The sequence below is a fragment of the Eumetopias jubatus genome, unplaced genomic scaffold, assembly GCF_037043125.1.
Source record: "Eumetopias jubatus isolate StellerSeaLion01/CBP00866 unplaced genomic scaffold, mEumJub1_p1.0 scaffold_6, whole genome shotgun sequence".
Lineage (NCBI taxonomy): Eukaryota > Metazoa > Chordata > Mammalia > Carnivora > Otariidae > Eumetopias > Eumetopias jubatus.
The window spans coordinates 117,708,781-117,732,186 of NW_028274812.1; the positions used below are offsets into that span (position 1 = coordinate 117,708,781).

The 23,406-nt window shown below is 50.9% G+C and overlaps 1 protein-coding gene across 1 annotated transcript in view; it reads right to left on the reverse strand.

Moving 5' to 3' along the window:
* PACSIN1 (protein kinase C and casein kinase substrate in neurons 1) overlaps positions 1-15,202 on the reverse strand; it is a 57,406-nt gene extending 42,204 nt beyond the window's left edge. Inside the window, exon 1 of the mRNA XM_028120383.2 lies at positions 15,124-15,202. The gene's annotated coding sequence lies outside the window, so the exon portion shown is untranslated. The remainder of the gene's footprint in view (positions 1-15,123) is intronic.
* Positions 15,203-23,406: the final 8,204 nt, after the last annotated feature.

Sequence of the window (23,406 nt, forward strand, 5' to 3'; positions counted from 1 at the left end):
TAGCAACTGGGTGCCCCTCTGCCTCTCAGTGTCCTGATGAGACAAGGAGATCAGGCAAGGCTGGCTGGTCCCTACAGCCCAAGGCCCTACTGCCCAGAGCTTCTGAGGCTATGGGTAGGTTCTTAGGTTAGTTTCTAGAATTCAAAAAGCATAATGCCTCTAACGCCCAGACTGAATCTCTAATCACCATTCCTCATTTAATGGATCCACGGAGAAAAGACAACTCACAGAAATGAGTAAAAAAAATGTGCAAGTCATATATCTGACAAGTGTATCTAGAATATATAAAGAACTCTGAAAACTCATCAATAAAAAGACAAAGTACCCGATTAAAAATTGGGGAAGGAGGGGTGCCTGGGTGGCTTAGTCGGTTAAGCATATGCCTTCAGCTTAGGTCATGATCTCAGGGTCCTGAGATCGAGCCCCACATCAGGCTCCCAGCTCAGCCGGGAGTCTGCTTCTCCTTCTCTCTCTGCCTCTCCGCCGAGCTTGTGCTCTCTCTCTCTCACAATCTCTCAGATAAATAAATAAAATCTTAAAAAAACTTGGGGAAGGATGTGAAAAGATATTTCTCCAAAGAAGATATACGAAAGGCCAATAAACACATGAGAAGACGCTCAACATCATTTGTCATTAGGAAAATGCCTATCGCAACCACCATAAGATGTTACTTTACACCCACTAGGATGGCTATGATCAAAAAGATAGACAATAGCGGGGCGCCTGGGCTCAGTCGTTAAGCGTCTGCCTTCAGCTCAGGTCATGATCCCAGGGTCCTGGGATCGAGCCCCGCATTGGGCTCCTTGCTCAGCGGGGAGTCTGCTTCTCCCTCTCCCACTCCCCCTGCTTGTGTTCCCTCTCTCGCTGTGTCTCTCTCTGTCAAATAAATAAATAAAACCTTTAAAAAAAAAAAAGATGGACAATAGGGATGCCTGGGTGGCTCAGTCAGTTAAAGGTCTGCCTTCAGCTCAGGTCATGATCCCAGAGTCCTGGCACTGAGCCCCGCATCAGGTTCCCTGCTCGGAGTCTGCTTCTCCCTCTGCCTACAGCTCCCCCCTGCTTGTGCTCTCTCTCTCTCTCTCTCTCTGACAAATAAATAAAATCTTTTTTAAAATTAAAGAAAAAAAAGATGGACAACAGAAAGCACTGGGGAGGATGAGGAGAAACTGGAACTTTCATACCCTGCCGGTGGAAATGTGAACCAGTGCAGTCTGGGAAACAGCCTGGTAGCTCCTCAAAAAGTTAAAAGTAGATTTACCATGTGACCCTGGGTATAGATCCAACAGAAATGAAAGCCTATGTCCACTTGTACCTAAATGCTCATAGAAGCATTACTCGTAACAACCCAAAGGTAGAAACAACTCAGATGTCCGTTACTGGATGAGTGGATGAACAAAACGTGTATACCCATACAATGGAATATTATTCAGTCATAAAAAGGAATGAAGTCTTGACCCAGGCTACAACATGGGTGACCCTTAAAAACAGTACACTAAATGAAAGAAGCCAGTCAGAAAAGTCTTGTATGAGTCCACTTACTATATAAGCATTATCTAGAATCAGTGAATTTATACAGACAGAGAGGAGATGGGTGGTTGCCAGGAGCTTCAGGGAGGGGAACTGAGGAGTAAGTGCTCAAGGGCATGCGGTTTCTTTCTGGAGTAATGGAAATGTTCCGGAATTAGATAGTGGTGATGGTGCACAACTTTGTGAATGCGCTAAAAGCCACCGAATTATATATTTTATTTTTTAAAAATATTTTATTTATTTATTTGGCAGAGAGAGAAAGAGAGAAAGCACAAGCAGGGGGAGCTGCAGAGGGAAAGGGAGAAGCAGGCTCCCTGCTGACTAGGGAGCCGGACGAGGGGCTTGATCGCAGGACCCCGGAATCATGACCTGAGCCTAAGGCAGAAGCTTAACAGACTGAGCCACTCAGGCGCCCCCAAACTGTACATTTTAAAAGGGATAAAATTATGGTATAGAATTATATCACAATTTTATACACACACACACATACACACACATAAATAAAATGACCCAGAGCTCCCTGAAGAAATGGCTGATTACAGCTCTGAGGAGCCTAGAACACCTTCATTCCAGAAAGCAAGGACACTTCCAAACACCAGTGCACTTATGTGAAAAGGATACCAGAGTTAACTTGAAGAGGCTCCCACTGGCCAAAAGTGGGACAACTTAAGCATCATTGAGAGTAATGAATACAAGGTCTGAAACTCATCAAATTTATAAAAATCCATAACGATAATAAAAATCAAAATCTAAAAAAACTTTAAAAGTCTGTTAATAACCAAATGTCTGCAAGAATGTGGAGCACCGAGATCTAGCACACACTGCCTGTACGTGTGGGGACTGGTACAACCACTTTGGATAACAGTTTATTTTATTTTATTTTATTTTTTAAAGATTTTATTTATTTGACAGAGAGAGACACAGCGAGAGAGGGGACACAAGCAGGGGGAGTGGGAGAGGGAGAAGCAGGCTTCCCACGGAGCGGGGAGCCCGACGCGGGGCTCGATCCCAGGACCCTGGGATCATGACCTGAGCCGAAGGCAGACGCTTAACGACTGAGCCACCCAGGCACCCCTGGATAACAGTTTAGCACTATCCGGTAAATGTGAAGACACACCCTGTGACCCAGCAATTCCACTCCTAGGTTTATACCCTGCAGAACTGCATGAGTTGGGGGGTGTCTGAGTGGCTCAGCTGGTTAAGCGTCTGCCTTCAGCTCAGGTCATGATCCCAGGGTCCTGGGATCGAGCCCTGCATCGGGCTCCCTGCTCAGCAGGGAGCCTGCTTCTCCCTCTGTGTTCTCTCTTTCTCTCCCTCTCCCTTGTTCTCGCTCAAGTAAATAAATAAAAATCTTTAAATTAAAAAAAAAAGAACTGCATGAGTGGTTTATTCAGAGAATGTTCAGAGTAGCATTTTTCACAATAGCCGTAAATCAGAAACAACCATGATCATGTAAATGCTAGCCTGGATAAGTAAATCATGGTCTATTCACATATTAGAATACCATACAACGAGGAAAAATGAAAGAATCACTACTACAAAGAACACTCTAGATGCATGGTAAAGAGAAAATGCTAATTGAGGGCACCTGGGTGGCTCAGTCGTTGGGCGTCTGCCTTTGGCTCAGGTCATGATCCCAGGGTTTTGGGATGGAGTCCTGCATCGGGCTCCCTGCTCAGCGGGAAGTCTGCTTCTCCCTCTCCCACTCCCCCTGCTTGTGTTCCCTCTCTCGCTGTGTCTCTCTCTGTCAAATAAATAAGAAGAAAGAAAAGAAAGAAAAGAAAGAAAAGAAAGAAAAGAAAGAAAGAAAGAAAGGAAGGAAGGAAGGAAGGAAGGAAGGAAGGAAGAAAGAAAGAAGAAAGAAAGAAAGAAAGAAACAGGGCACCTGGGTGGCTCAGTCTGTTGAGCATCTACCTTTGGCTCAGGTCATGATCCCGGGGTCCTGGGTTCAAGCTCCGCGTCAGGCTGTCCGCTTGGAGCCATTAAAGAATAGTAATTCTATTAATTAAAATTCAAAGAGAGACAGAACTGTTTGGTTTTGGATGCATACTTACGTGGTAAAACCAAACACAAAGCAGCTAATAACACTAACTATTTAGAATGGTGGGTCCCTCTGGGAGGGAGGCCCAGTGGGGGAGAAGGGTGCTAGGGAGGCTTTTGTGACTATAGCAATTCTCTGGTTTTGACCTACATGGTAGTGACTTGGATGTTGGCTTTGTATTGATTTGCTAAAATGTATAACCTATGTTATACACTTTTGTATTTTAAAATGAGAAAAATACTCACTGGTCACCTTTGGAGGTTGCTAGAGCACCAACTCATTTTTTTTTAAAGATTTTATTTATTTATCTGAGAGAGAGAGAGCACAAGAGGGGGGTGGGAGGAGGGGCAGAGGGAGAGGGAGAAGCAGACTCCCTGCTGAACGGGGAGCCTGACGTGGGGCTCGATCCCAGGACCCTGAGACCATGACCTGAACCAAAGGCAGACGCTTAACCGACTGAGCCACCCAGGCAACCCCCCATCATTTCTTTTAAAACTGATAAATAAAGGGAAAGAATCAAGTCTTTATCCTACTACACATACCATATTTCAGAATAACAAAATAAATGAAGAGGGAAAGTCCTTTACAGAAGTCTAGCTAATGCAAACAAAATGATTAAATTAGAAAATCACCATCTGGTGAGAAGGAAAATATGATGGAAATCAGCTGTTGACTTACAGTTAAGGGTGAGGTGGTCACAGCTCTTGGGGCTCCCACCTCCCCTGCACCCCTGCAGCAGCTCTGGGGAGTGCCTCACTCCCCTGCAGACTGAAGCACTCCAGCCATCCAGACCAGGCTGTGAGCAGGGTAACTACTCCACTGGCTACAGCAACAGGACGATGGGCTTTTTTGCACGTGCTTTGCATGCTATTTCCTGTCCAGAATTTGCACAAACATTCCTGGAGTTCTTGCCAAGGGGGGCATAGACCCCTCCTGGGCATAGCCCCTGGCAGGAGCCTCGAACCCTCAGACTTGGGAAAGAGCCTGGCCTCTAGCACCCAGCTCAGCTGAGCAGTGGTCCAGAGCAGCCTGGGGATGGGATAGGAAAGGGTCCTGGGGGGAGCAGGGATCTCGGGAATCTGGAGTTGACGCAAGTAGGGGCCCCCCATCCCCAATCTACTGCCTCACAGACCCCCATCCCCAAGGCAGTGGGGGGGCCCCTCCTCGCCCTTCCATACCTAATGCAGCAATGTTACAACTTAAGTCACTGACTTGATTTCTCTGTCAGACTTGTCTTGACCCTGTTTGGGGAGTGAGGAGGCGCAAAGGAAGCCTGCTGTGATTTGCCACCCCACCCCCAGCCCTGTCCAGGGGCACCCAGGCCAAGCCAGCTTTGCAGCTTACCAGGCCAGCTGGTGTGAGGGGGAGGGGCCCCCAGTGCACAAGGGCCCCACCCAGCCAGTCAGCACCATTGACAAAGGGGCTGGGGAAGGGGCGGAGGCAGGAATCCAGGGCCCTGTACGGTGGCGGAAACTTCCCATCAGAGATGCCCTGCCTGGGGCCTGGCCAAGTGGGGCAGGTGAGATGGCAGTTGGTCACCCAACACTTGGGGAGCAGGACAGGGTGGCAGCCTGGTGTCCGATGGAGCTGCTGATAGAGGTGACACCAGATAGCCTGCTGTGGGCGGGGCCGGGGGAGGGGAGGTGGGAGTGGGGAGAGCCGTGTTCAGACCCAGGGTGAATCCCAGCTCTATCACACATTCGCTAGGAACCCTGGCCCGAAGCCTTAAGCCCCGCTGCAGCCTCAGCTTGCCCATCTGACTGTGGTGCTGTGAGGCTGACGTGTGCTAATCCCCACGAGGGGTCTAACACAGGGCGGGCACGAGTGCGCATGCTGTCGTTACGGAAGCTGGGGCTCAGGGTTCCGCGGGGGTGAGCAGGGTGCGGACGAACACGTCCACAGCCGGGAGGGGGCTCACTCGCCACCGAATGGCCAGCACCCAGGTCAGTCGGCACACAGCTCTGGATACCTATTTGCGGAACGAACATATGAGAAGAATATCAGGAACCAGCAGTCACTAAGAGAGACCCAAGGAAGAATCAGAGCTCAAATCCCAGGTCTGCCCCTTTCTGGCTCTGCCACCCCAGGCAAGTCATTCCACCATCCTGCCCCCCAGAACCTGGGCTTCTTCATATATCACACAGGAATGGCAGTCATTAGCAAATACTCCAGGCACCTGGGTGGCTCAGTCGGTTAAGCGTCTGCCTTCGGCTCAGGTCATGATCCTGGGGCCCTGGGATGGAGTCCCATGTCGCGTCGGGCTCCCTGCTCAGTGGGGAGCCTGCTTCTCCCTCTCCCTCTGCCCCCCCTCCGCTCGTGCTGTCTCTCACTTTCTCTCTCTCAAATAAATAAATAAAATCTTTAAAAAAATAATAATAATAAATAAATAAATACCACCCTCGCAGCTGATGGCTGGGCTCACAGCAGCAAATGGATACAAAGGAAGTAGAGAAGGGGTACCTGATGCCCGTACCACTGTCCCCCTCTCCTGAGAGTTGGTAGGGGCTTCTGGGTGTGTGGCCACACCCAAGATGCCTGGGAGGTTATACCCTCCCCCAGGGTGGGGGGCAGCCAACGACTACCTAGTAAGGGGGTCCAAGAGGCCTGGCCCCTTGCCTCCAGGCAGGACCCCATCCCTGGCACTTGCTGTCCCCTTCTCAAGTGCCCTGCAGACACCCTGTCTCCCTTCTGCAGGCCTGCCTGCAGTAAATCACTTGTCTTGGGTTATGCTTCCCAGCATCTGACCTAGGACAGAAAGTATTTTGTAAACTCTGAAGCATTGTTTTATTTTCCAGGAAATGCTGAAAAGAGAGGAGCTGACTGGGAGCCCGTAAGTGAAAGAGGATGTCTGTCTGCTCTGTGGGCAGAGTCCTGCTGCCCTGCCCTCACCAAGCTCACAGGCAGGTAGCGGAGCCGGGGAGGGGAAAGCAACAAGACTGTTAACATCAAGGACGGGCAACTGCTACGAAGGAAACTGAAGCCGGGGTGGGGGATGGAGAACGACAGCAGCTATTTTTTCCTTAATTTTAATTCAATTAGCCAATACAGAGTACATCAGTTTCAGATGTAGAGTTCAGTAATTCATCAGTTAACAGCAGCTATTTTATTTTTTTTATTTTATTCATTTATTTATTTGACAGAGAGAGAGGGAGAGAGCACAAGCAGGGGGAGAAGCAGGCTCCCGCTGAGCAGGGAGCCCGATGCGGGGCTCGATCCCAGGACCCTGGGACCATCACCTGAGCCGAAGGCAGACACTTAATGAACTAAGCCACCCAGGCGCCCCATCAGCAGCTATTTTAGATGAGATGCTCTGGGAAGGCCTCTCTGAGGAGGTGACATGGGCAGAGATGTGAACATCATGAGCCATCCTGACCTCTGAAGCCAGGCACTTCCAGGGAATGGCAGTCCAAAGGCCCTGAGGCAGGAGGATGTCCAATACATCCAAAAAGTGGCCAGGAACCAAGTGAGGAAGGAGTGGCATGAGATGAGGTCAGAGGTACTATGCAGCTAGATCACGCAGGGCCTTGTAGGCCGTTAACAGGACTTTTTATAGGACTTTGGGTTTTATTCCAAAGAAGAGGGAGTCATTGAAGTTTTGAGCAGAGAAGGGATGGATCTGATTTAGGTTTTAAAAGAGTCTCTTTGGCTGCTAGGACAAGGAGGGAAGCAGGGAGACCGGGTAGGGGCTGTTGCAATGATGCAGGAAAGCTACAGTGGAGGCTCAGAAGGGAGGGCAGCAATGAATGTGGGGAGAGGTGGTGCAATTCTAGGCGTTGTGAAGGTAAAGTCAGGAAGGTAGTCAGGAGACAGATGGATTCAACTACCCAATTTACAGAGGGGAGGAGGGACATGTCAACCTATACCCCGGGGATGCAATCAACGAAATCCAGACTGCAGGAAATTCTACAGGACAAACAACCTGGCTTCTCCAATAGATCAACTGCCAAGGACAAAGGAAAAGATGGAGAGGGAAACTACGGATTAAGAGAGACTAAGACACGTATCAACCAATCACAATGTGCGGCCCTTATTTGGATCCTGAGTCAAACTCAGTGCAAAAAAATAAAAACAAGACAAAACAAAGCAAAGACATGTCTGTAACACTCAGTGGATATGTGACAATATAAAGGAATAGTTTCTTCTTAGGTAGAATAAATGGCATTGTGATTATGTTAGGAAAAGTCCTTATCATTTCGAGACACATCTTGATGTATTTGTGAGGAAATGGTGTCTGGGACTTGGTCTGAATGGCGGCGGGGGCGGTTGGGGGCAGAAATGGAACAAGACTGGCCATGAGCTGGTAGGAGTTAAAGCTGAGCAGTAGGTACATGGTGGTGCATTATCCTATTCTCTCTACTTCTGTAAAGGCTTATATTTTCCCATAATAGAAAGTTTAAAAATAAAAAACAGAAGAGGAAACTGAGTCCCAGGCAAGGTGCCAAATGGCCAAGGCTCCTCCATGAGTGGGTGTAAAGACCAGGATCTCGCCCTCGGCCCCCCTGCGTCCCAGCCCATGCTCCTGCCCTGCCTCAGCTGTCTCTCCTCCAATGGTCGGTCAAGGCTGGACCCAGGCAGGCCAGGGATAGGGTGGTATAGCCCTGGGGAAGGGCCAGACAGGACAGAAGGGGGTTGAGAGGTGCTGGGCTACCTGTTCCAGAAAGTCCAATGAGGCCAGTGGTTTAAAATATTTGGCATTTGCCCCTAGCCTCACCTCCCACTTCCTCCCTCGGGTTCCTGCGCAGATTTCCTCCCCAGCCCCTACAATCCACCTCTCGTGCTCCAGCCTCTGCATCTTTGTCCCTGTCATTTTGCCTGGAAGGCACCTTCCACCTCTCCAAATCTACCATCCTTTCCTTCCAGATCTACCTCTGGCAGAAGACCTTCCATGGTCAACCACGCTCAGTCTTCAGGAGCATGCCTATCTGCACTCCCTAATGAGAGGTGCCGTGGCATAGAGGTTAAGAGCAAATCCTCTGGAGCGCCTCGGTGGCTCAGTCAGTTAAGCGTCCGACTCTTGATTTCAGCTCAGGTCATGATCTCAGGGTCTTGAGATTGAGCCTCGCATCGGGCTCCACACTCAGCGAGGTGTCTGCTTGGGATTCTCTCCCTTTCCCTCTGCCCCTCCCCACTCTCTAAAATAAATAAATAAAATCTTAAAAAAAAAAAAAATATAGTAGAGTCTCCGGATCCAGATTGCATGGGTATGACTCCTGCGTCAGCCACTTACTTACAGTGTGACCTCAGGCAAGGCACTTAACCTCAGTTTCCCCATCTGTAAAATGGGGATAACACTACTGAGGAAAACTAAATGAGTTCATAAATATGGATAAACAAAATAGTGCCTGGTGCATGTCAGTGGACCTCAGGCCCCCTGGGGCCCCCTGGCATTGCTGTCCAGGGCCTGCCTCCCTCCTTTGTGGCCCCCCCCAGGACACCTCAGTACCACACACACAGTGGGCGCCCAATCACCACTTTCATGGAAACCTGGCTTCTGTGACATTCCTTCTGCCTTCCTGGTTCCCAGACTTACCTTACCCACGTGCCCATCCTACCAGGTCTCATCCACCCCAGGAATGCAAGGAAGGAGAGGAGAAAGAAGGCCATGTGGGGACCAGTTCAAAACCAGCCACAAATAAAAATGTAAACCCAAGTGGCAGCATCTGACCAACTGAGGGGAATGCAATTTAAATGCTCACTTTTTTAAGATTTCCAAGAAAAATCCCAGATATTATCAAGTGTAATCTTAATTATGTTTTTACGAGGGATGACATTTGTTGTATACAATGCAAACAGCACAGGATGGCTAAAAGAAGGAAGCATTCCCCATCCTGCCTGGCACCAAGCCTCCCGCTACCTGCCCCCAGAGGTAAGCCCCAGTAACAATCGGGTATGCAGCCTTCTAAACATGTTTATGCGATATGCACACACAGACACATACGTATATTTTTTAAATGGGATCACATGAAATACATCATTCCACTTGCCTTCACTTGCCCATACGTTCTGACCATCTGTTCTCTCTCAGCGTCCCCCAGCATCTAAAACGGTGCCTGGCACACAGGGGACGTGCAGTGGAGAGATCCACTGACCAAACGAAAGAATTGAACAGCTGCCTAAAATTGCACCGGCTGGAGACATCTTAATTCTGTCCCCAGCACCCCTGCCGGACATGAAGCTCTGCCGCGCTGACCATCTCCACTCTGCACCCTGTGAAGGCACCTGTGGGAGAGACTACCAGGTCAAAGCTCTGATCGCTGTTGCCAGGAAGGCAGTGCCCACCTACTCCCCCGGCTTCCCATACCCTCAGCCACAGCAGAGGTTTACTATGATGATGGCTTTTATTTCTCGAATGAACTAACGCTATTTAGAGACTCCACCCTGGGTCCTCAAATCTCCTTTTGTCCCTCCTGAATAAATGAGAGGACTCATCCTTTATTGTTTCTGAGCCGCCCTCGGGAGCCCAAATCCACAGTAAAGAGTCATTCTCTAGACAGTAAACAGTTTACAGATGCAAAATCTGAAACATCTCTTTGACTTCTAAAAATGGTCGTTAATTTTTAACTGTCAACTTCAAGCAAGTATCCACTGACCCCTCCCACAATACAAAAGAAGAGAAAATGAGGACTCCCACCCTCTCTCTCTATTTCTCTCTCTCTCTCCCCCTCCCCATCCCAGTCTAGGGTAGCCAGATTTAGCAACTCAAAATACAGGACACCTACTTAAATGTGACTTTCAGATAAACAACAAACAAAATTCTTAGTGCAAGTATGTTCCATGCAATATTTAGGACACGCTCGTGCTAAACAAATTCATTGTGTATCTGGAGGTCAAATTTAACTGAGCATCCTGGTTTTTATCCCTTAAGCCTCCTGCAGCCCCCACCCAGCAGCAGCCGAGGCCTCCTCTGCCGCCTGCCCAGCCCGCTGCCCCTCACAGTCAGAAAAGTCTCCAGAAGCATCGCCCCTACCCGCACGGCACACCTGCCACTCAGAGATGGCCCCACCAGCTTCCCTGGTATTGGAGTTCCCATCCCCTCAGAGCCAGCTGGGGCCAGCTTCCTGCTCATCTCCCCTGGCCCACCGTGCAGGTGGGTAAGCACTATCTCTCGACCCAGCTGCCCCGGGGGTGGGGGGCGTGTGTGTGATGTGACCCTCAGGTGGCAGCCCCTCGGGGACTGCTGTTGCTACAGAGCCACCTGCCTAAGAGCGAGGCCCTCGCCCCGCCCAGTGCCTGATGGCTGCTGAGGTCTAGAGGTCTGACCATTCCAAGCTTGGCTCCAGAGGCCCAGTCTAGCTCCAGAGCCAACCGTGGGTCTCTGAGGTTGCCTGCCGGGGCTACTTCGGAGCTCCACTTCTTCCTTCACCCTGTTCTGCCTGCTTCCCGCCCCGGCTGACCAGAGCCAAGACTCAGGGACCACCCCCCACCTGCACGCTAATCCCCCCTCCACCTTCTACCCCACCTGTCCCCAGTCCCTACCACCCCCCATCCCCTGCCCCAGTCTGCTGCCCCTGGCTGGAAACCAGCCACAAAGTGCCTACATCAGGTGGGTGTGGTGCTGGCTAATGGATTTTATTTGGCTTTCCAGTACTTTCCAAATTTTCCACAACAAGCACATCTTACTTTGGTAATAAGAAAAATAAAAGCTGGGGCGCCTGGGTGGCTCAGACGGTTAAGCGTCTGCCTTTGGCTCAGGTCATGATCTCGGGGTCCTGGGATCGAGCCCCACATTGGGCTCCCTGCTCGGCGGGGAATCTGCTTCTCCCTCTCTCTCTGTCAAAAATAAAATCTTTAAAAAAAAGAAAAAGAAAAGCTTTTTTTTTTTCTTGAAACTTAATAAAAGTGTAAAACCAAGCATCCCTCCTCCACACTCACTCCTCCCCCATCCCTCCCACCTGTTCCCGCGGGAGGGAGGGCTGCCCCCAAATCCGTGAACTCTCCCACCCCTCCACCCCCCCAACCCTGTCCCACCAGGCCCACAGGCCGTTTCACTTCTCCAGTGAAGGCTTTCTACCACCAGCCTACCCTTGCCGGGGGCTAGATGCAAATTGATGAGCGACTTCCTCAACTCCTATGGGGAGAAGAAAAATGCTTCATGTGTCCTGAGGTTGATGATGTGAGGGACCAATACGCATTCACTCATTCTACAAGTGAGCTAGAGCGACCCAGTGCCAGGCGCGGGGGACACTGGACACAGGACACAGACTCTGCCCCTTGGACTTCATAGCCTTGCAGTGGGAAGGTGGGGCAACACCCCAGTGCCCCAGAGGGTGCTGGGCGAGGGGAGGTGAGTGACCAGGATGCCCAAGTCAGGAAGCTTCCGGGAGGAGCAGAAGTCTCACCCCCCCTCCCCCGCCCCAGGGTGAGAAGTGACGTGGAGGGAAGAGGAGGGAGAGTGTCCGAGTAGGGCGACAACCTCCGCGCAGGCCTGCAGGTGAGAGAAGCATGACTTCCTTGAGGAACTGAGAGCAGTTCAGAGGAGCAGGAGGGCAGAGGGAGGGTGAAAAGACGGCGGAAACCCATACTTGGGGAGGACAACAGTGCCACATTAAGGAGACTGTCCTTTGTTCTCAGGGCAATGGAGAGCCACTGAAGGATGCAGAGCAGGGGAGGGACACAGGGCCAGGTGTGCATCATACAAAGGTCACACTCCTGCTCACTGATGTGGATTCTTATTCTCAGTAGCCACAACCCACAATCACGATCGGGCACATCCCCCCCACTGTGCTCGAACTTGAGCCGCGGAGCACCTGAAACCTGTATCTCCATGGAGACAGCAAGCCCCAGCAGCCAGCTCCACAGCCCTCTTGCTCTTGCAATAGGGAATACAGGTTAAGAGCATGGACTCTGGAGCCTACCGTTCAAATCCTAGCTCCTCCACTTTCAAACTGTGTGACCTTGGACAGAGAACGTCTCTGTGCCTCAGTCTCCTCATTTGTAAAATGGGGCTAATCCCGGTACCTACTTCATGGGGCTACAGTGAGGAGTGAACGAGTTAGAGTTGGACCAGGACCTGGCACGTGACAAATGCCAAGTGCTGTTAGTTTTTACTGCTATTGCTGCACCCTCTTCTGGAGACCCCCAGGGCCAACCCCCTACAGGCACTAACTAACCCATCCTCCACTTGCCTCCCCCTTCCCCTGAAGCACCCCTCCCATACTCTCTTACACTTTCCATGACTAGGGGTCAAGACAGAGCCAGAGAGGGGGAACCTCTAAAACAATCCCCACCTGGCTCTGGGGCCTCACCCTAGCTCCCTCTCGCCCCATGGGAGAGAGTACTGGACTTGGAGCCAGGAACTGAGTGTCACCCCCGGCTCTGCTGCTGACCTTCTCTGGGCCTCAGTCTCCCCCTCTGTAAGGCCAGGACAAGAACATCTTGCAGATGTCTCATCAGCGTGGCTGTCAAAGGAGCGACAAGGGCTGGGGAAAGGTCTGCTAAATGTCCACATCTGTCACAGACCCCAGAACCCTTGGCCTCTCCTTCTGGCCTGGGTTTCCTCCTCCACACAATGGAGTCATGAGATTTGCTCCAAGCTCGCTATGAGGACTCCAAAAGCTAAGGACGGTGGATGTGCCAGTCAGGCCAGAAAACCCACCAGGAGTCTGCCTCCTGGGGCGCCTGAGTGGCTCAAATGGTTAGGCGTCTGCCTTCAGCTCAGGTCATGATCCCGGGGTCCTGGGATCAAGTCCCACATTGGGCTCCTGGCTCAGCGGGGAACCTGCTTCTCCCTCTCCTTCTGCTCCTCCCCCTGCTCATGCTCTCTCTCTCTCTGTGTGTGTCTCAAATGAATAAATAAAAAAATCTGAAAAAAGGAGTCTAGGGTGCCTGGGTGGCTCAGTTGGTTAAGCGACTGCCTTCGGCTCAGGTCATGATCCTGGAGTCCCGGGATCGAGTCCCGCATCGGGCTCCCTGCTTGGCGGGGGGTCTGCTTCTCCCTCTGACCCTCCCCTGTCTCATGCTCTCTCTCTCTATCTCATTCTCTCTCTCAAATAAATAAACAAAATCTTAATTAAAAAAACAAAAACAAAAGCTAAGGACGGCCTGGCTGGGGCCTTCCCGGATGCCCTGAGGCTGATCAGGACTTTCCCAAGTGCTGGGACAGAGACAGACACCCGCGGTCTGAGCTGGGCACCCCAGGAAGAGAGTGCTAACCCAGGGGCCTGAGGAAAGCCAGACCTTCCCCGGGACCTTCCACCAAGTCTGGCTCAGGCCAGGAACTCAAACCAGGGGCCCAGAAAGACCCTCTGGAGCCATCGGGACTGTGACATTTATCTCCAAATGCCATAGGTGCCCATCAGTTGCAGGACCAGGAAGGGCCTAAATGGGACTCTCTGCCTTTGGTGGCCCCTGGGCCTGGGGGGTGGAAAGAAAGCCCAAGAGGAGGCTCCCTCGCCATCTGCAGGTTGCCGGCTACCTCCCATAGTTCAGACCCATTCATCCATTCATTCCACAAACATTACGTGGTGCCAGACCCTGGGCAGGCACAGGGTCAGCGACAGAGATGAATCAAACAGATTCCTACCCCGAAGGCACTTCTGGTCTAGAGGGTGACAGACAGGACATAAATAACTAAACCACAAGGCAGACTAGGTCGAGGAATGCAGGGCAGGAGGCAAGGATCTCACCTGGGCATCAGGAAGCTTCCTGGAGGGGGTGGTTTGTGAGTGGCGATTTGCATGTGACCGGAAGGTCAGGTGGGTAAGGGATAGAACCTCCACCATCAGGGACAGACAGTGCTGTTTGCACCCCAGCCGTGCCAGAGCCAGGGAAATGTGGGTTATTAATGGTTGTGCCCAGAGAAAAGCAGCTACATGTGTCACTGCACATGGGGGGCAGGGCTGGGCTGCGGGCGGAGGGGGAGGTTGGGGCTTGAAGCTGGGTCCAGCCAAGCTCTGGGGTTCGCCACCGCGGCCCTCACGCCCTGATGACCTTTTAATCTTTTCATGCCCTCCTAAGGCAAAAATAAGAGGGAGAGGTAGTTCCAACAGGCAGCAAGTAGCCTGGGGGGTGAGGAGGGGAGCGGTGCCAGGAAGACCACGGCTTCCGCTTACTTGCAAGCTAGGTAGCATCACCTCGTTCCCCCCCATCCCAGGTATGGGGGAAGGGGTGGAGGAACAGAAGAAAAGATCTTTAACTGCAAACCAGACAGCACAGGGCGCATCAACTGCTGTGTTTCTCCCAGCCCACTCTGATCCATAAATAGCTTACGCGCCAAGCTGGCACAAGCCCACCCATCCCGCTGGGACCAGACGGCCCCAGGCCAGCCACTCGGAATCCCCGGGCCTGGGCGCCAGCTTCCTCAGAAACCTGGTTCCTGCATTTTCCCCCAGGGTAAAGGCCTCAGCCTCTAGCTGCCTTTCCCAAGGGGCCCGGCGCAGGGGCATCCCGGCACTGCCTGGGTGATGCCCGCGAGCCCCGGTGCCCGCAAAGCAGCCCCGGCCGCGCGCCCGCCGCTCTCCAGGTAACTGCCCAGTCCTCGCCCGCGCTCCGCAGGCACGCACTCGCGAACGGGCCCCCTCCCTGCGCACCCGCTACCCCAGGCCCAGACCCCCTACCTGGGGGCAGGAGCGCCCGGCACCAGCGGCGGCGCCACGGGGCAGAGCGGGGCGTCTGGGGCCGGCCTCAAGCCCGGACGACTTCCCGGGGGAAGAGGAAGCTGCGCCGCTGCCGCCGCCGCCGCCGCCACCGCGTCTCTCCGGACCGCGCCGGGGCTGCGGGAAGGAGGAAGGTCAGAGCCGAGGAGGCGGGGGGGGGGGGGGGGGGGCGGGGGGGGGAGGCGTGCACAGATGGGCGCAGATTAGAGAGGCATTTTTAGCGAGCCAATGGCAGCTCGGCGCAGGGCGGCGCGGTGCCTGCGCAGGTGGAAGCGCCGCGGAGGCAGCACCCGGCTTAGCAGGCGCCCCCGGGGTAAGGGGGGGGCCGGCGGCTCCCCCAGTTGCTGGGCCGCCTCCTGGGGGTGCTCCCGGCTGGGCCACGGGGGCTCTGCGGCGGACGGGCGGGCGCCGGGTGCACCCCCCCTTCCTCCTCTCCCCAGCCCTCCAGCAAGCGCGTTCCGGAGGGGCGACGGGGGGGGGCGCTCCCCTCCCTTCAGTGCCCTTTCCACACCTTCTGGGACTTTGCTCCCGCCCTGTCTGACCGTCCTGGCTGACAGTCCGTCCGTCGGTTTCCGGCCTCTCCTAACCCTGCGTCTTCTGGTACGAGCGGGTGCGTGTATTGTGGGTGCGTGTGGCGTGTGTGTGTTGCGGGGGGAGCGCTCTGGAGTGACGGCCCCTCCTCTCCCACCAACCCACCCTCCCCCCCAAAATCACCTTCGCCCCAATTGACCCCCAAAGGTCAGCCGCTAACCCTCGTGCCTTAGTTCCTGCTGGATCTGCTGTCATCAAGAAGACAGACCCTAGGCCGTCTCCTTGGGGCTCTGTGGGAGGCTTGTTGTGACCCCCAACGGCCTTCACTCTTCTTGACTTGAACCCTGAGTGTTTCCGGGAGCCTGGACACAGCAGGGGCACTGGGGCAGCTCTCCACTGCAGACACATACCAGGGGCTGATGACTTATTCAACACCTGTCTGTTGAGGGTCTAGTAGGTGCCCGTGGGGGCTGGGCTACAGCAGAATACAAAACACCAAATCTCTGCCCTCAGGGAGTTCGCATTTGTCAGGGAAAACAGATGTTGAATATAATAAATGGTATATTTTAAGATGTTACACACAAAGTAGGAAAATAAAGCCAGGGAAAAGGAAAGATAGAGTGTTCACAGGGCCATCAGGTCCCGGACATTCGTGGGGAATGGGAGTGGTGGAATTTGATTGTAAGTCCCTCAGGTAGGCATGCAAACTCTCCTTTGCCACAGACCTCACCACTCTCTATTGTATGCACCTGGGCTGGCCACACATAATTTCCTGCCATCCCTCTCCCACCCCTCCTCACCAGAGGCACTGAAATTCATGACCCAGGGGAATGTGGGTGAGCGGCGTTTATTCATTCAGTGAGAATTCTGAGTACTGACTGCATGTCAGGTGTAGAGCCTAGAGGAAATCAACACCTAATTAGGGAGGCCAGATGACAGTACCTACCGCAAGGATGAAGAGAGCAACCAAGCGAGTGGAGTGTCCCAGAAAAGGTCAAAGGGCTCTGGTTTAGGGCCAACCAGGAAGGCTTCCTGAAGGAGGCAGCATTCTAGTGGGTGTGCTGCGATTCTGATGAGCCAGATGCGGCCAGAGGCAGTGAAGGATTACTGAGACAGGCCAGCAAAGCCGGGAGACATTTGGCAGGTAGCTGGGCTGGGGTCCCGGAGCATGCTGGACACCCTCGTGTCTGGAGCTGATGAAATCCCACGCTCTTCCCCACCCCAGAAGTTTCTGGTCCCAGTTGCCTCTGTCAACCTGGAACTTCCCATTGCTAAGAGGAGGTGTGTTGAGCATGTTTGGGGGAGTTGGGGGGAGACAGAGATTCACTCAGTTGCTTATTTGCTGGGTAAAAAGGGACATATTACTTAACCCCTCCGAGGTTCAGCCTCCTTATCTTAACAGCTGTGTGTCAACTTACTTCATTGATCTGTGCCTCAGTTCCCTCATTTGGAAAAGGGGCACAGCAACAGCTCCAGCCTCACAGGTCGTGTGAATGTTACACAAGACAATAAAGATGAATTGTTTAGCACATAAGTACTCAGAGAATTTTGTTGTTTTTATTATCATGATCAATACACTTGCTTCGCAGGGTTGTTGGAATCAGGCAAAGGATGTAAGGCACCTAACCTAGTGCCTGGAACATAATAGGTGTGCAATAAATCATATCTATTATTATCATTAACTGCACATACCCCTAAATCCCTCCCCTTTGGGTCTCCACAGCGCTGTGAAATTCCCCTGTTGGACAGAATTTTCTCAAGGTGAAAAGGCTAATTCCCCAAGAGCTCTTAAAGTGCACTCTAGATTGGATAGACTACAATACCTGCCCCTCCTCAATATCAGCCTGCCCAGTGTGTCATCAGGCTTTGAGGCAGATGGAATGGGGCCCAGGACTAGTACGTTTTGAAGACGTAGTGAAGTCCAGAGCATATGACACTGACTGATCAAAGATGCTCAGTGTCCCTTGGCAGCCAGGCATTTGGTGGAGGATGGCAAGAGGGGGAAGGGTAGAGGCATCCCCAGGGGATGGGGGTCGTCATGCAGAGAGTAAGAAAGGCTAGGGGGCTGGAGGTTGACAGAAGGTAGAACCAGGGAGGGCAACTGTGGGGAGAAGAATAGAGAGGCCGACCTGATTAGGCAGATGATGGAGGGAAGGGTAGGGAGGTGAGGGAGCCGGTAGGCTTGGCTTATTCCCTTTGGAGTTGAGGTATGCCCAGCCTAGAATTAAAACCCTAGCAAGCCTAAGCCCTGAAGAAAAAAAAGAAAAAAGAGTAGAAAGTACACGGACACACACACGCACACGCACACACACACACCTGTCCATGTGTACACCAAAATAATATGTTATTTTGGAAATTGACACAGAACTTTCCTGCTTCTTAAAATTGAACTAGTTTCCTTCCAGATTTTCTGCTTGCAAATCTTATGCTCTTCAAAGCTGACCCCTCCATCTCCCTCTCCCTCTATTATTCTGTGCCCTAGCCAGAAAATAAGACATTTATCCGTTTCGCTCCTCAAGGCACTTTTCACATCTCTTGTTTCCCCAACAATTCACTTTTCTCAGTCCTACTAAGGGTTCCAGCCCATCTGGGATTCAGTGGGAACTTCCTCCCCACTGAGAACCCCAAGCCATGCCTTGGTCATGCTAGCCTCCTCTGCTAGACTCCGCATGCCATTCAGAGTTGAGGAGGCAGGCACAGCCCTCCCCAGATGAGTGTCTAATGCAGACAAGTCAAAAAGGACATGTAGACAGGAGGATAGACCAGCACTGAACAAGCCTGTGGAATCAATCAATGAGCAAATAACAGATTAGTAGCCCATATCACATGTTTCGCCTGGGAGAGGTGGAGGGGAGATGGGAAAGATTTGGAGTCCTTTTGTTCCATCCAATATGGAAGGCTTCAAGGAGGAGGTGAGGTTTGGAGGAGTTTCTCTATACTCACCACATCTCTGGTTGGAAAGGAAGGGCAGGGAGTGTGTCCCAATTTTGGCAGAGCGGGACTCTGAAGCCCAGAGAGGAAGAGAGACTCATCAAGGTCACACAGTGCACTGGTGACAGAGCTGGGCTAAAAACAGATCTCCTGACTTCTGGTCAGGTGCTGTCGTCACCAGATGCCTCTACCTCCCCCGCAAACCTGCACGGAGCTGGGGCAGGACAGAGCAGGGGAAAGCCATTGGCCCAGTAGCCCATGATTTTTTATTTTCTGAGCTGCCTCCCAACAGCATGCACGAAGGTGAGCAAGACACCCCCCAGGGACAAAAGTACTTTTAAAACAGCCTCACAGCCCCTTCTGCCCTCTCCTTATCTTCCCACCAGCTGGCTTCACACTTGCAAATTGGTTTCCATCACCTGCCTGGTGGACAGAGGCTATTGGCAGCTGTGCCCCGAATCTGGAGACCAGGGTGTCGGGAGTCTTGGAATTGCAGCTTTCTCTGGCCATGAGTCATGCCAGGAGGGTTAAAAATGCCCTGAAGACCTATTGTCTTGACAAGGCACTCCATCTTGGGAGGTGCCCAGATTTAGGAGCCAGACTATGCATGAGAGAGGGTTTGCCCTAGGACATACATAGACAGTGGCAAACTCAGAGCATTCTTCTGGGACCGGGCACTTTCTAAGCACTTCATGCATATTAACCATGAGGATAGGCACAATTACCAGCCCATTGACAGACAGGGAAAATGGAAGCCCAGAGAGGTTTAGGTAACTTGCCTAAGGTCACACAGCTGGGATTCAAACCCAGGCAGTCTGGTTCCAAAAGCCAGGCTCTTAGTCACTTAGCTAGGAAAGAAGCAAACACTTCCTGAGGGTCTTACTGTACACAGGAGGATTTTACACGATTGCATTTAGTGCTGTTATCCCTATTTTACAGATGCGGTAACTGAGGCTTAGCCAGGTCCTTCAGTAAGGCCTCTCAACCTATAAAAAAGGACTTCCAGATGGTCCAAAGGATTTCTGCTCTGGAGCACACCGCAGTGGCCTGGACGCCATTGCCACCTAGTGGCACTATACCTTAAATGCAGGCAGATTACCTAAACAGAAGCTAGGTATCAAGTTCAATACCCAACAAAGATTTTGTGTTTTGGCTTGGATTTTAAATATCTGTGTCCCGAACAACAGAGAGATGTAGTTCACTAATAATCTTTTATATTGAAGATGTGCTAATGGGCAGAGTTCACCATTTGTAATATCAACCTCAAAATGAATATCTTTTTTTAGGTTTTTTAGTTTTCCAAGGTCTTTCATATACATTATCTCATTTGACTCTTACCACATCTGGTATTATTTTGACTCCTGTGTTAATGAGAGAATGAGACTTGTCAAGGGAGCCTTGATTCAGTTGGCCCTGAAACCTAATCCCAGGGGCGCCTGGGTGGCTCAGTCATTAAGTGTCTGCCTTCGGCTCAGGTCATGATCTCAGGATCCTGGGATCGAGCCGTGCATCGGGCTCCCTGCTCGGCGGGAACCCTGCTTCTCCCTCTCCCACTCCCCCTGCTTGTGTTCCCTCTATCGCTGCGTCTCTCTCTGTCAAATAAATAAATACAATCTTAAAAAAAAATTAGAAACCTAATCCCAGGGGTGCCTGGGTGGCTCAGTCAGTTAAGCGTCGCCTTCAGCTCAGGTCATGGTCCCAGGGTCCTGGGATCGAGCCCCATGTCAGGCTCCCTGCTCAGGGGGGATCTGCTTCTCCCTCTCCCTCTGCCCCTCCCTCTTCTTGTGCTCTCTCTCTCTGTCAAATAAATAAATAAAATCGGGAAAAAAAAAAAAAAAAAACTAATCCCAGTGGCTCCAGAACCTAGATCTTGCGACGGGAGAGGCCCCATTGGGTCAAGCTCCCAACTTCCAGGCCCAGAGAGGCTAAGTGACTTGCCCAAGGATCCCGTGAGTCAGTGACAGGCCTGGGTCTCGGTCCCAGATCTCCTGAATTATGGGGCTGGGCTCCTTTCCACCCCTGGACTGTGTTCCAGCCTCTACTTCCTCCAAAGCAAACCCTACCTGAAGGAACAACAAGGTTCATACAAGGGCTCTGCCCCGAGGCTCACTGCTGCAAAACGCCCTCTTCAGCCCATGGTCTCTGCTTGGCTGCTTTCCACTCTGAGGATCTAGGGCCTTCCTTCCAACTGGTTCTTCAGCACGAAGCCAGTGTCAGGCCGACGAGGAGACAACACTGGTTGTTTACCTGCTCACCATCCTGCCCCACACTCCAGCCACCTGTCCCCTTTCATGCTGGTCCCCCCATCCCTGAGTCAGGAGGACCAAGCCAAGATGAGATAAGAGTATACCTCATAGCATATAGAGCCGGCGGACTGGAAGCTGATCCTGCTTCTGCCACCAGCTGGCCATGTGACCTGGGGTGGGGGTGGGGGGAAATTGTGCCTCTCAAACCTTGGTTTCCTCACCAACACAATGGGTATGGATCACAGCATAGTGTGTTACAGCTGAAGACTGCAACCCAGCGAAGTTTCTACAGCCCCTCTGTAGGGGTGTATTAGAAACACTGTGGCACACCCAGGCAGTGAAATGGACTTTTTCTTTTTTATTTATTTTTTTTTCAAAGTAGTCTCCACGCCTAATGTGGGGCTTGAACTCACGACCCCAAGATAGAGAGTTGCATGATTGGGGAAACTGGGTGGCTCAGTTGGTGAGCTTCCCACTCTTGGGTTTGGCTCAGGCCTGATCTCAGGGTCATGAGATCGAGCCCCAAGTCGGCTTCACGCTCAGCAAGGAGTCTGCTTGAGATTCTTTTCTCTTCCCTCTCCATCCCTCTCTCCGGCTCTCTCTCTCTCAAATAAAATTTTTTAAAGATTTTATTTATTTATTTGAGAGAGAGAGACATAGCGGAGAGGGAACACAAGCAGGGGGAGTGGGAGAGGGAGAAGCAGGGAAGAGAGACAATGAGCAGATAAACAAATAAATATACAGTCATGTCAGGTGGTGATAGTGCTACGAAGAATAACAGGACCCAAGAGAGAAATAGGGGATAGTATTTATGAGGGAGGTCAATGAATGTTCCTGAGAAGTCATCAAAACAACATAAAAATGACTCAAAGAGGGGCGCCTGGGTGGCTCAGATGGTTAAGCATCTGCCTTCGGCTCAGGTCATGATCCCAGGTCCTGGGATCGAGTCCCACATCGGGCTCCCTGCTCAGCGGGAAGCCTGCTTCTCCCTCTCACACTCCCCCTGCTTGTGTTCCCTCTCTCACTGTCTCTCTCTCTCTGTCAAATAAATAAATAAAATCTTTAAAAAATTTTTCAAAAAAGTCAATAAATCACATGGGATTTTTAAAAATTATTAGAAAAGAATTAATCCCAATGACAATAATAATCTCAACAAGTTAAAAATCAAAATGGACAAAATTTTACCATATACTTTAGAAAATTGCTCAAGGAATTATCTTGTCTTAATATGATTCACTCCAGAAAATGTTTTCTCAGTGAAAATTGATAATGGGAAAAATATAATTAAAATTTTATATTAAGGATGACTGGGTGGCTCAGTCATTAAGCGTCTGCCTTTGGCTAGGTCATGATCCCAGGGTCCTGGGATTGAGTCCCACATCAGGCTCCCTGCTCAGCGGGAAGCCTGCTTCTCCCTCTCCCACTCCCCCTGCTTGTGTTCCCTCTCTTGCTGTGTCTCTCTCTGTCAAATAAATAAAAAATCTTTTAAAAAAATAGGATCAATAGGCAAATCCATACAGACAAAAAGTAGATTAGCGGTTGCCAGGGGAAGAGGAGAGGGGTAAATGGAGAGTGATAGCTAATGAGTACAGGACTTCTTTTTGGGGTGATGGAAATATTCTGGAACTAAATAGTGGTAATGGCTGCACAACATTCTGAATGTACAAAATGCTACGGAACTGTGTGCTTTAAAATGGTGAATTTTATGTTCTGTGGATTATTTCATATCATTTATTATGTCATGTGATTTACATATCAGTTAAAATATTGCAAAAACCAGGATCAGAATTTTCACTAATCTCTCGATAGAGTCCTTCGATGTACATGGTTTTTAATTTTGATGAAATCCAATTGGTCTATTTTTTCTTTTGCTGTTTCTTTTGTTGTCTGTGCTTTTGGTGTCATAGCCAAGAAATCTTGCCAAATCCAATGTCGTGAAGAGTTTCCCCAATGTTTTCTTCTAAGTTTTCTAGTTTTAGCTCTGACGTTTAGGTCTTTGATCCATTTTGAGTTAATTTTTGTACATGGTGTGAGGTAGGGATCCAGCTTCATTTGTTTGCATGTGGCTGTCCAGTTTTCCCAACACTTTATTAAAGAGAATGTCCTTCCTCCATTGAGTAGGCTTAGTATCCTTGTCAAAAATCATTTGGCCATACATACAAGGGTTTATTTCTGGGCTCTCTGTTCTGTTCCATTGATCTGTATGTCTGTCTTTATGCCATTACCACACCATCTTGATTACTGTTGCTTTGCAGTATGTTTTGGAAATCAAGAAATGTGAGATCTCCAATCTTGGGGTTTTAAATTTTTTTTAAAGATTTTATTTTTAATTAATCTCTACACCCAACATGGGCCTTGAACTTACAACCCCAAGACCAAGAGTCACATGCTCTATTGACTGAGCCAGCCCAGCAACCCCAACTTTATTCTTTTTTAAAGATTGCTTTATCTATTTAGGGTCACTTGAGATTCCGTATGAATGTAATGATGAGTTTTTCTATTTCTATAAAAAAGATCGTCAGGCTCTTAGTAGGGA